General features: G+C 51.5%; 1 long non-coding RNA gene across 1 annotated transcript; it reads right to left on the reverse strand.

The window, feature by feature from the left end:
• Nucleotides 1–1,015: 1,015 nt before the first annotated feature.
• LOC103258844 lies at nt 1,016–10,339 on the reverse strand. The gene is made up of 5 exons (XR_504203.1): nt 10,209–10,339; nt 7,636–7,704; nt 6,126–6,287; nt 1,467–1,569; nt 1,016–1,364 (listed from the first exon to the last, which is right to left on the reverse strand). It is a non-coding gene; the product is annotated as an uncharacterized LOC103258844 (long non-coding RNA).
• Between the last annotated feature and the right edge of the window lie 969 nt (nt 10,340–11,308).

Below are 11,308 nucleotides of genomic sequence, written 5' to 3' on the forward strand. Positions count from 1 at the left end.
ATCAGGCCTGAAGGTGAAGGTGTCAATGGTGGGTGAGATCTAACAGGTGATTTAGAACGGATTGGACTTTTTCATTCCTGGAGGCAAGTCTTACGGTTTCCAAAATGAGATATTTGAAGGTGGCAGCTGGAGAAAAAGATGATTTCCTATTGCTTTCAGGCCACTTATTAAACCAATTACACACATATTGACCAATCCAAGTCGGTGAGATTCACTCTCAAGTTCTCATCCATCATCCAGTTTACAGCCTGGTGCAGTACTTCATATACAGTAGGAGGATTCCTTAGTGGATTCCTTAGTGGAGGGAGGATGTTTGAGGACAGGAGTTGGGCCACAAGTCACTCAAGACAGCCCAGATTCTGCCCCAGGGGTGGTCAGGGTGGTTCTCACTTCAAATGGAGAAATGGGGTCATTAACTCACTTCATGACTGCCCTTGGGACACACTTCCTCTCTGTGCAGATCCCTGGCCTCCGCAAATGGGGATGAAAGGCTCCTGCAGCACATCCTCATCTCATTGTTGTGTTGCTGACTTGGCCCCAGTGACCTCTAAAGCCTGACCCTGAGGGCACCCCTCAGTCCCAACACTAGCTGCTTCCTGCTCACCCCACTCCCTCCTCACTCAGTAATCTGTCCTCGACACTATAATTTTACATCCCAGACAGGCTGACCAATTCACCCAGTTTGCCCAGGTTTTAACAATGAAAGCCCCACTTCCTGGGAAATGACTCAATCTTAGGGACAACTGATCTCCCAAGGAGGCATTTACTTATGGGCCAGGTCTCAGAACTCCAGCACTCCAGGCTCCCCAAAAGACATCAGATGGTCTCACCTCACAACCCACCTGACAATTCTGCAATGCCTTCAGTTCCCAGGGATCCCGAAAGTGAGCCAACCACCTGCACTTGTTCACCTCCTGGTCCCAACTGTGTACCTCAAACCATAACCCACGTGCCAGGCCTCCAGGAAAGGTTAAGAACAGGAAAGGCTCAAGGACTGAAAACAAGACCTTGAGGATCATGGGCTGTCACTGATTTCAATGGGAGTGACCAAGTGTAAGGTTTATTAAATGGGTGGGTGATAGTGAACAGCAGTTACAAATCCAAGAGAAAAACTCGTTCATTAAAAAGTCATTCCCGGCACAGCAGAGGGACACGGAGCTTGCCCTCCCTGGCCATGGAGGCACTGTTGTCAAAACTCAGAGACAGCTTAACTCTCCCATGTCTGAACCCCGATTCTCATGCAGAGTGCAAGTTGTTTCGTGATGCACTGAGCAGGTAGCAGCTCTGGTGATGCTACTGTGGCGACCGGCGACCTCATTCTCCATTCTCTGCCCCTCTGCTGTCCACGAACACACCAAGACATTCTAAAAGAAAGGACAGGTGAGTGGCTTGGTAAGTTCTCATCTGCATCACACAGACCAGCTTAGCCTCCAGCTGTGGGTCCCCAGTCCTTGGCATCAACTCACCATGGTGAGAAGTATCAGCAAACCCAGATCCCAGGCCATCCCCAGGATCAGACTTCATGGGCCTAGGACTTCCTCAGGCAGTCTCTGGATCTAAGGTTGAAACCTAAGGGGGTGAGGAAGCATATAAGAATTCAGTCCTCAGAGGCACCTTCTCCCCAGTTGATGCCACTGTGGGTTCCAATCAAGCAGGCCTAGGCTCCCAATTTACGCACACTGAATTAGAAACCCCAATAGAAAGGACAAACAAGAAAAACATAGCAAAGTTCTATTTTTACAATCAATGATGTCCTCTCCAACAGTTTATAGTCAGGGCAACTAGCCAGATAAAAGTAATCCACAGCTTTTCTGGCCCCATTTTATTTGCAGTCCTCTCCCTGCTCTATCAAGGACTAAAGCAGGGCGGCCCACAGTACTTTCAGATGCAGAAGCAGGAAAGGACAGAGTCAGGAAGGAGAGGTTGGTGCCAGGGGCCTGGGGCCTGGCTCGAGTCAAGGAGTACAGCCCAGCTGAGCAGAGGCCCCACGGCAGCCACTGCGCAGTACATGCAAAGACCCCATGGGGATACTCCAGAATGAAAAAGGAAATGCTTCTGTGTTGGAAAAGGTCAGAAGGAGCATGTGCTTATAACACCAAAAAACCAAAACCTCACAGCTAATCCAGATGTGCTTGTCAAATCAAGAAGTGGAAGCCGAGGGCAGGTCACAGAGCTACACAGGTTCAAAGGTGGGACAGAGGCCCTGGAACCTGAATCCACATATTGCCCATCATAGTGCCAGCTGACACGGCAGCACACAGGAGGGAGGCAATGTCCCAAGGAGCTCTTTACCAAACAGGGCTCTGGAGGTCCCTTCTCTGCAGCTGCTGGTGAAGGAACTGCCCCAAGCAGGACACAATGGGGACTCACTTTGACCCCACTTCCCTGATATCATCAGACAAGCTCCAGGGAACAAGCGCATGACTTTACAGGATGCAGAAAAACAGCATTCCAGGGAAAAGTCCAGAAACTTTATCCCTTCCTGATGCTATGAAGACATGTCCCACAAAGCTTCTACACACAGCACATGCATCTATAACACACAGAGCACATGGTACAGGGTTGGCAGACTGAAGCACCCCACACATGCTGGCTGTTACTACTAGTACTTATTGCCACACTACTCTCAGAAACAAGATTTAACTCTAGGAAGGGGTCTACAAACCATCAGGGTCAGGAATGACACCCATGTTATCCCATGTGCCAACAGTAATCAATTTGTTGCTTATCAGTGCATGTTAAAAGGATGCTGGCCAGGCACAGTAACTCACACCTGTAATCCCAGCACTGAGAGGTGGAAGCAAGAAGACTGCTGGAGCCCGAGTTCAAGACCAGCTCAGGCAACATAATGAGACCTTATTTCTACAAAAAAAAAAAAAAAAAAAAATCAAAAATTTAGCCAGACATGGTGGCATGTGTAGTCCCAACTACTTGGGAGGCTGAGGCAGAAGGAGTGCCTGAGCCCAGGAGGTCGAAGCTGCAGCAAATTGTGACTGTGCCACTAGACCCAGACTGAGTGGAAAAAAAAAAACAAAAACAGATGCCAAGACTCAGCAATCCCACTGTTGGGATATACTCAAGGGAGATGAAGTCACACCTCCTAAAGATGTCTGCACTCCCATCTTCATTGTGGCACTATTCATGATACCTACATGCTAATCAACAGACAAATGGATCAAGAAAATGTGGTGTGCACACGCACATACACGCACAAGGGAGTACTGTTCGGCCTTAAAAAAAAGAGATCCTACTATCTGCCACAATATGGATGAACTGAGGACATAGTACCATGTGAAATAAGCCAGGCACAGAAAAACACCACATAAGCTCATTTATATTGTGCAGAATGTTAGAAGGAAAAAAAAAAGGCCAGTCAAATATACAGCTAGAGAATAAAAAACAGTAAAACACTAGCTACCATGGGTGGAGAGAAAAGATAGAGAGATGCACAAAGAACATGAAGTGGCAGATGCAAAATGAACATATCCAAACCTAACATACACAGAGCTACAGTTGCCAAGACTGTGCTGTGTCAGGGATTTTTGTTAAATAAGCAGATTTTTGGTGCATTGTCACACACCCAGAGAAAAGGTAACCATAAGACAGGGTAATCTGCTTCACTACAGTAACCATTATGCTATCTTTATGTCTATGTGTCCCATTACCCTGTTCTAAAAACACCAAAATTTATTTTCAAAAAAGGGTGCCGAGGCTAGGTTTCTGAAAGCAGGTCACACAACTGGCAGCAACTAGCACAGGCCCAGCAAGGGTACAGGCAGCAGGAAGGACCCGCGCCAACTATCTAAGGACTGCTTTTACACATCTGCCTAGACAACGCTTTGTCTACCTACACTCCAGTCCCTGCCACCTTAATGCAAGGCCAGGGGGAAACTCCACCCCTGGTAGGAACAAAGGTCCTTCCCATGGCCAGAACTAAGTAGACTAACAGCTGGCTTGCTCAGGGGCATTTCTAACCCTGACACTACTCAATTAGACGAGCCTTATCACGATACAGTGTTTTCTAGTTGTCTTTATGTCCAGATGCCACATCCCAGGCATCAGGCACAACGTGAAACAAGACAGAGGCATTACCTTCAAGAAGCTCACAGAGCAGGGGCACGATACACAACCCCAAAACAGGATCCTGCTTGCCATCCTTTCCTTAAGCCTTTGAGATCCTGCACCATGCTGGGCAGCAGGGGCACTCTGTTAACCATACAGCACCAGGTTCCCAGGGGGAACAAAGCCAGAGAGAAGAGAGACATGTACGAAAGCTCCAGAGTTCAGAAGGGACAGGAGGGGACTCTCCAAACACAGGGAAACACTTTCACCAATTCCTTTCCCTGCACTATCAATGACCAGGGCACAGGCAACCCACGATCTCTTTCGAATGCAGGGGCAGAAAAGGAAAGTGAGTCAGAACAACTTAGAAAAGGCTCTGGCTGGGATAAGAGACCGGGAGAAAAATCACTGACCAGATCTGCAGCCTATAATTGCAGCAGCTACCTGATTCTCAATGTATCTCTAACATGGAGCTTCAACTTGAGTAAGAATCGCGTGGGAAGCATGTCAGGCCAGACTGCTGCTCCAGTCACCAAAATTCTGAGTTAGTAGGTCTAGCACAGGGCCTGAGAACTTGCATTCCTACGAGTCCCCAGGTAACGCTGATGGTTCTTGGTTCAGGAACCAGTTTGAGAACCACTACTTTACTTTAATGCTTCCCTAAGAGAGTGAGAGGGAAGACCAACTTCTGGGGAAACACTGAGAACTCATTGGGTCAGGAAGTCTGGGACTGTGACAGTACCCATAAGTCACTTAGTAACAAGGATTCCCACCAAGGTACAGAGAACCCCTCGCTAACTGCCCAACTCCAAAATGTGGCCCTCTTCCCACTTCAACAAGCTACTGCCAGCACACACTGGGAGGGGCACTCAATGATGTGAGCACAGGCAGCCCATGATCACTTTCAGATGCAGGAGCAGAAAAGGACAAAAGAAGAGCCAGACAGGACAGGGGGCTGGTGCCAGGGCTGTGGACTGACCTGAGTTGCCATCTGTCCTGCAGGACCCCAAAAACCTAACCCCCAAGGGGAAGCGAAGGGGAGACATTTCTGACAAAAACACTGGAAAAATCTGGGGGCTGGAGATCAGGATTATGTGGTCATGTCTGTAAAAATCAATTCTAGCATGGTTTTGTTCTCTACACCAGGAAATTGAAATTCGAAACAGGTCATATGGGCCTCGGCTGGCATCTGGTCACTTGGCTTTGAGTGTACCCAGTCAACAGTTAACCAATCGGAGTGGCTCACTGGGCAGACTGTACAAAGAACGTGCTGTAGGCCGAACACCTGCTTTCCCTGGGAGTCTGATAGCTGGTACATGCCAGGCAGATGGTGTTTCGTGACTTGCCCCCAGTAGAAGCCCTGGGCACTGAGTCTCTGCTGGGCACCCCCAAGCAGAAACGCTACACACAAGTTGAATGCATTTTTGCCGTTAGGGGAAGAGTGGGTTCTGGGTGGGTTCTGCCTCTGAGGGAGGCAGAGAGCATAAGGAGGCCTGCACAACTCCCCAAACTCCACTCCTGCCTTTTTTCCTTATCATCCAGCTGTTATTCTAATCTGCTATGACCATCTTACCCACCGATTACAACTAGAAAGAAAACGGTCACAGAGCCAGATGGTGGCAGAGGAGGAATTAAGAGCCAGGTGTGGACATCTCTGATGGCAAAATGCCACCCCTTGCTGCTGCTGCTGACCCAACACAGGAAAAGCTCAGTGCTCTCTCCCCTCGAGACACCTCCTCTCCCTCTGCTGTCCCTAGGAAGGGACCAAATGTGACCCAGGTTTCCTAGGGAAGGGGGTCTGGACCTGGGAATCCATGGAACATCACCCCTCTTCTCATCCTCATCTCCCTCTATCATCACCACAGCACTGGAAAAAGGGGATATCACTTTACAGGGTGCAAAAGGCTACCAACTCCAGAGAATGGACCAGGAACCTCCCCTCAGGCCCTGTGATTTGCTTTCTCCTCTATCATGACACCTCTAAGCCTCTCTGCAGTGCTGCATCTGCGTTGACTCATCATCACCTGAACAGCTATACTCTTTTAGGAAGAAAAGCAGCTTACCTCTATGGAAGGTGCTGGAGAACTTCTAAGGCAGGGGTGACATATCCGTCAAGCCAACTGTTATCCGCCGCCAGATGTTACCAAGTACCACGTTCAAAAGGATCTTGGGGCCGTGGTGTTCTTGGGAGCCTGCCATGTTCTCTAGCAGTGCTTGGCATGGATCTGGGGGTGGGGTGAAAGGGGGTGTAAGGGCTGCTTCCACAAATTCTCAGCTCTATCCTGCTCTGCCCATCTCTGGTCCTTACTTCCTTACCCACAGGCTGGAGGAAAAATCCTCCCCCAAGTGGCCACACAAGGCCAGGACCAACAGAACTAAATCACATGAAGTATTCTTTGAAACAAGGGTGGAAAACACCATATCTACTCCCAACTCCCTCAATTCACACACGGGAGTTTAATGAGTACCGCCCAACATCCCACAGTGTGATGAACCCTAATTCCTTACAACAAATGCACACTACCCTTCTTGTTTTCCATTTCTCCCACACTAATGGAACATTGACCACCTGGCAGGCAGAGAGCAGGACAAGGCACAAAACTCAGACATCGTCCTCAAAATCACAGCTAGGAGACCAGCTAAGCAGCCAACGTCTATGTGGTCTTCTCGGTGCTAGAGAAGTTGGCTAAGGATGTGAGAAGTGCACAGGCAGAGAAATGGGCAGAGAAAGCTTCTGGAGAGGGGAGGCGGCAACCCTGTGGTGGCTCACACCCACTCCACACCTCTCCCTCAGGTCTCAGTGACCTGACCGGGGCAGGGAGAATAGGGACTCACCATACTACATAATACCAGGCACCAGGAGGCATTCAAGGGCAGCAGGAGGAAGGAGGGCAGAGGTGTGGGAAAGCTCCAAGGCTTGGAAGGGACAGGAGTGGACTCCCAAAAATGGAAAATGCTCTCGGCAGTTCCTCTCCCTGCACTGTCAGTTACCAGGTCACAGCAGCCCATGGATACTTTCAATGGAGGGACAGAAAGGACAGAGGGCACGCTGGGGGGGGGGGGCAATGCAGCATCTTGGGGCAATGAATGCTCTGAACTGGAAACAGACCAGCTGACAGGGTAACACTCAGACTTTACAGCTCAAGATTATAGAAGCCACCTCTGATTATCACAGAGATGTCTTCCCACTTCCCGCTAGGAGCTAAAGGGAAGGTGAACACTGTCAGTAGCACTGAGAACCCTGGGCTGTAAAGGATTGGGTTTGAGTAGTACAAACACTGACCATCCACCAGCATTTCTACTAAAGCTCCCAGAAGACTATTCAGCAGGCCCCAGACATAGATTTAGCTTGGCGTCTAAAACACAGCCCTCTGTGCGTCATTATTCTTCTCTCAACAGCACAGCGGCCTTTCCCAGGACTCTCAGAGCCTAACCAAGTTCTGAAAGCCCCTAGACCCGGGAGAAGAGGGCAGCAGCCCTCTCCTATATCCTCACACCCCTCCCCACAGCACCTTACAGTCTCACAGCCTGAGAGAATGTGAGCTCTAGAGAACCAGGCAGGATATCACTTACCTGGGACCTCGCAACCCACATTCTTCCTGAGGACATCTCTCAGCCACTGAGCACAGCCACATGATACTCCTGAAGAAAAAGACAGAAACACGTGACCACCACACTTGGCACTGCTCACTGCACAGCCAGGAAACCATTACATTCACCCACAGGAAAAATACCTGGGGTTTCAGGGTCTCAGGACAGTCTGTCTTGCCCATCCTGGGTCACTGCCACAGTTCCCTAAGTCTTGTCTGTCCTGAACGGACAAGAACAGATCCTTTCCACATGAGGAAACCTTGCAACTTTTCCTGTATTGCGGATAAACAAGACGAAGGGAGCCTGTAGTCACTTTAAACACAGGGCAGAAAAGGACACAGGGCTTGCTGAAATTGCAGACCAGTGTCAGAAGTCCGGACAGTGGCCTGAGCAGCACAGCAGAGCACAGGACACAGCGGCTGCTATTGTGCCTTGTGTGAACTTAGCCTGCTGCAGACAGGAGGCAAACGGGAGACCTTCCAGATAAGATTGCTGGCAGAGTTCCCAGGATGTGGAGATAGGTGCTGTGTGATCCTAAGATGAGGAAGCCAAGGATCAGAGAAGGTCCCGAAGCTAGGAGGTGGTAGTGAGGAAACTGAGACCTAGGCACAGGAGGATTTGATGTCAAAATCCTCCCCGCGTTTGATTCAGACATTCTGCTGAGGCACACCAATGTGAAGACAGTATCTCTGAGGACTCTAGACCCCAGCAGGCACATTCAGAAAAACCAAATGCATTCTTGATGGCCCCAAAGAGGGTAAAACTGGGGGCCAGGAAAATGCCACCCTCATCTCATCTCTATCTACTCCCCAGACTACATCACACCCGGAGAACCTGCATGCAACCTTTGTGTAACACAAAATCCCACACCTTCACCTCAAAAGCAGCAGAGTCAGCTGCTTCCTGGCAGGACAGAAACACCTCTCACAGGCCCTTCTGCACCCAATGGCCTCCTCTGCAATAAACAAGAAGCCCCAGATGAGCAAAGTGTCACCTGGTTAAACCTGTGCACAAGAGGCCCCAGATGTAGACATCACCTGGTAAAATCTGTTCTGGAAGGAACAGAGAGACTACCTGGAACAGAAGCTACCAGGTGGTAAATGTTTCCACAAATTGGCTGCTATTACCTTAAAAGTGGCTTATTGTCTGTGACATGAAGAGTCTAGAGAGGGAGCGCACCATTTTAATCAGAGTTGGCTTCAGTGTCATGCAATGTGCAAACTGATTAATTTGCAGCGGTTCTGAAGCAGCATGTTGGACAGGACTCGGAACCTGGGATGGGTTCGGCAGTGTGTCACTGGCTTGGCAGTGTCTGGTGCAGGCAGGAGTGACTCACCTCTGTCTCCTGGGGGTTAGGGCTGATTACACAGCTCGCTCATTTACGTTGGCGGTGCCTAGTTAGACCTCTGCTTTGGTTCCAGACTCCACGACAATTCATGGGAAACTCATTCTGCAGGTCACAGGCAAGTCCCCTGTCAAGGGGCACCACTGGATAAATACTGAGCCAGTGAAAGCAGCTCTTACTACCCCACACAGGTGGCCTTGCTCAGAATTATTTCCCTGAGATGCCACAAGTGGCTGAGCCTATCGCCTTAAAACATTGTCTTCTTTCCATCTCCAGTTTTCCATTTGTTCCATAACTGCTGAACATCACCCCACCTGCTAGGCACCAGATACATCAAGAGGCAAGACTGCCCTCAATGTCAAAGCAAGAGAGAGGCGGAGACAAGTAAACCAACAATGCCACAGTGTGACTAGTGCTGAGAGGTGAGGATGAAAGGGTGACTCCAGCTGTGGCTCCACCCCCAACCTACACATTCCTTGAGGAAGAGATCCACCCCATACACCTCAGTTACAGCCTTACAGACTCCTTGCACAGGCAGCCCTCAACAAGCCAGACACCAAGTGCTAAGGGCATCTGAAAGGTGGAGGGGAGGCAGTGTGGGAAAGCTCCAGAGTTTGTAAAGGGACAAAGTGGACCCTCCAAACACGGGGAAATGCTTTCAGCGTTTTCTCTCCCTGCACTATCAATGACCAGGGCACGGGCAGCCCACGATCACTTTCGAATACAGGGCAAAGAGGTCAGGTGAGCCGGAAAGAAAAGCCCATATTAGTGTGTGAGCTCCCACTACACGTCCAGGGAGTGGAAAGATGCCCAGCCAAGCAGATCCCACGTGCTTCCATCAAACGTTCATAAAACAGCAACTTCCAGTAAAACACCTCAGTTGCTCATGAACCCCACAAACACTGAGTGTCTACATGGAGCCAGGCACCGTGAACTCAACACCAACATCAATCGAGGTCTCTGTCCTACAGAGCTTTGCAGTTCCCCCATGTTACAGAAAGGCAGGCTCAGGCACATGAAGGCCCTTAGCCAGGATCTGACCCCCAAGGCCTGCCCGCCATCTCCCGCGGGCTTCCTTCTGAACCAGGACTTGCCAGACGGTTCTCAGAACTCAAAACCCGCTGAGCTCCTAACCACCCCTCTGCTGGTGCCCCCAGCCCAGGTGGCAATTGGGGAAGAGCCTCCCAAAGTGCCCAAGAGCAGAACTTACCCAGGGATATCCTCAGCCTCTGGACGGCGGGAGCCCATCGGGGGCGCGGGTCAGAGAGCTGCAGGAGAAGGGGGCGCCGGCTGGTGGGAAGCAGGAAGCGCAGTCATCCGCCTCCAAGAGGCCGCGCGCCCCAAAAGGCCTAGGCAGGGAAAACGGGGGAAAGGGCTTCAGTGCGAGGCTGGGACAGAAGTCTAAGCTCTGGCCCTCCAGGCCCCGGGGAGTCCTCGAAGTAACCCTCAGCCAACTGGCCTGTAAGACGGAGGTCTTAGCGCTCCCGTTAAGATCACTGACCGGAAATGAGGAGACGGTCCTAAGGGCGTGGCACATGACTGACACTGAGCGGGCGGCCGACACGTGGCTCTGGGGCTTCCCACGGCGGGAGCGGCAGACGGGGACGCGGCGTCAAGGCCACAGGGCTCTGGCGTGCCCCGCCCTGGCTCAAGGCCCGGGCACAGGGTGGCGGGGCACCAGGCCCCCCGCAGGGAGGCTGGGGGGACAGGGGCGGACGCCCGCACGCGTCGGCTGGGCGCAGCGGCGGCTGAGGGCGCGCGAATCCCCGGGGCCTACCCCGGGGCGGGGACGGAGCACGGCGCCAGGAGCCGGGCCTGGGCTCCGGCCGGTTCTTCCCGCCCCACTCTGTGCCTCAGTTTCCCTGACGGGAGAGGAGGCGCAGACCACGCGCCCCGTAGTGAACTCACCCAGGCGCCCTGGCTTCGAGCGGCGGCGAAGACAGGGCGGACAGCGCGGGAAAACGTGGGATGTCTGGAGATTTCGTGAGTTGGCGTACAACTGCACGCGATGGCACGCGATGGCGGGGGACGGCAAGCCACAGCAGCCATACCATCCGGAAATTGCCCGTAGTCAGCGCCGGCGGAAATCCAGCTGAGGGCGTGGGCTGCGGCCTAGAGCGGCAGGGCCGAACCCACGAGCGATCCTACAGCGCCTCCTGGCGGAGCGGAGCCCAACTTCTGACTCTGGAAAGCTTAGAATACTTTTTAGAGAGACCTTCCCTCACTTGGCTTGCTTCTCTGTTTGCTCTGAAGGTTTTCTTTGATCGCTGATTTATTAATCTGTAGAAATGACCAATCTTCCATGATAGG

This window comes from Carlito syrichta, unplaced genomic scaffold, assembly GCF_000164805.1.
Source record: "Carlito syrichta isolate Samal-C Ts95f unplaced genomic scaffold, Tarsius_syrichta-2.0.1 Scaffold302386, whole genome shotgun sequence".
NCBI classification, from domain to species: Eukaryota; Metazoa; Chordata; class Mammalia; order Primates; family Tarsiidae; genus Carlito; species Carlito syrichta.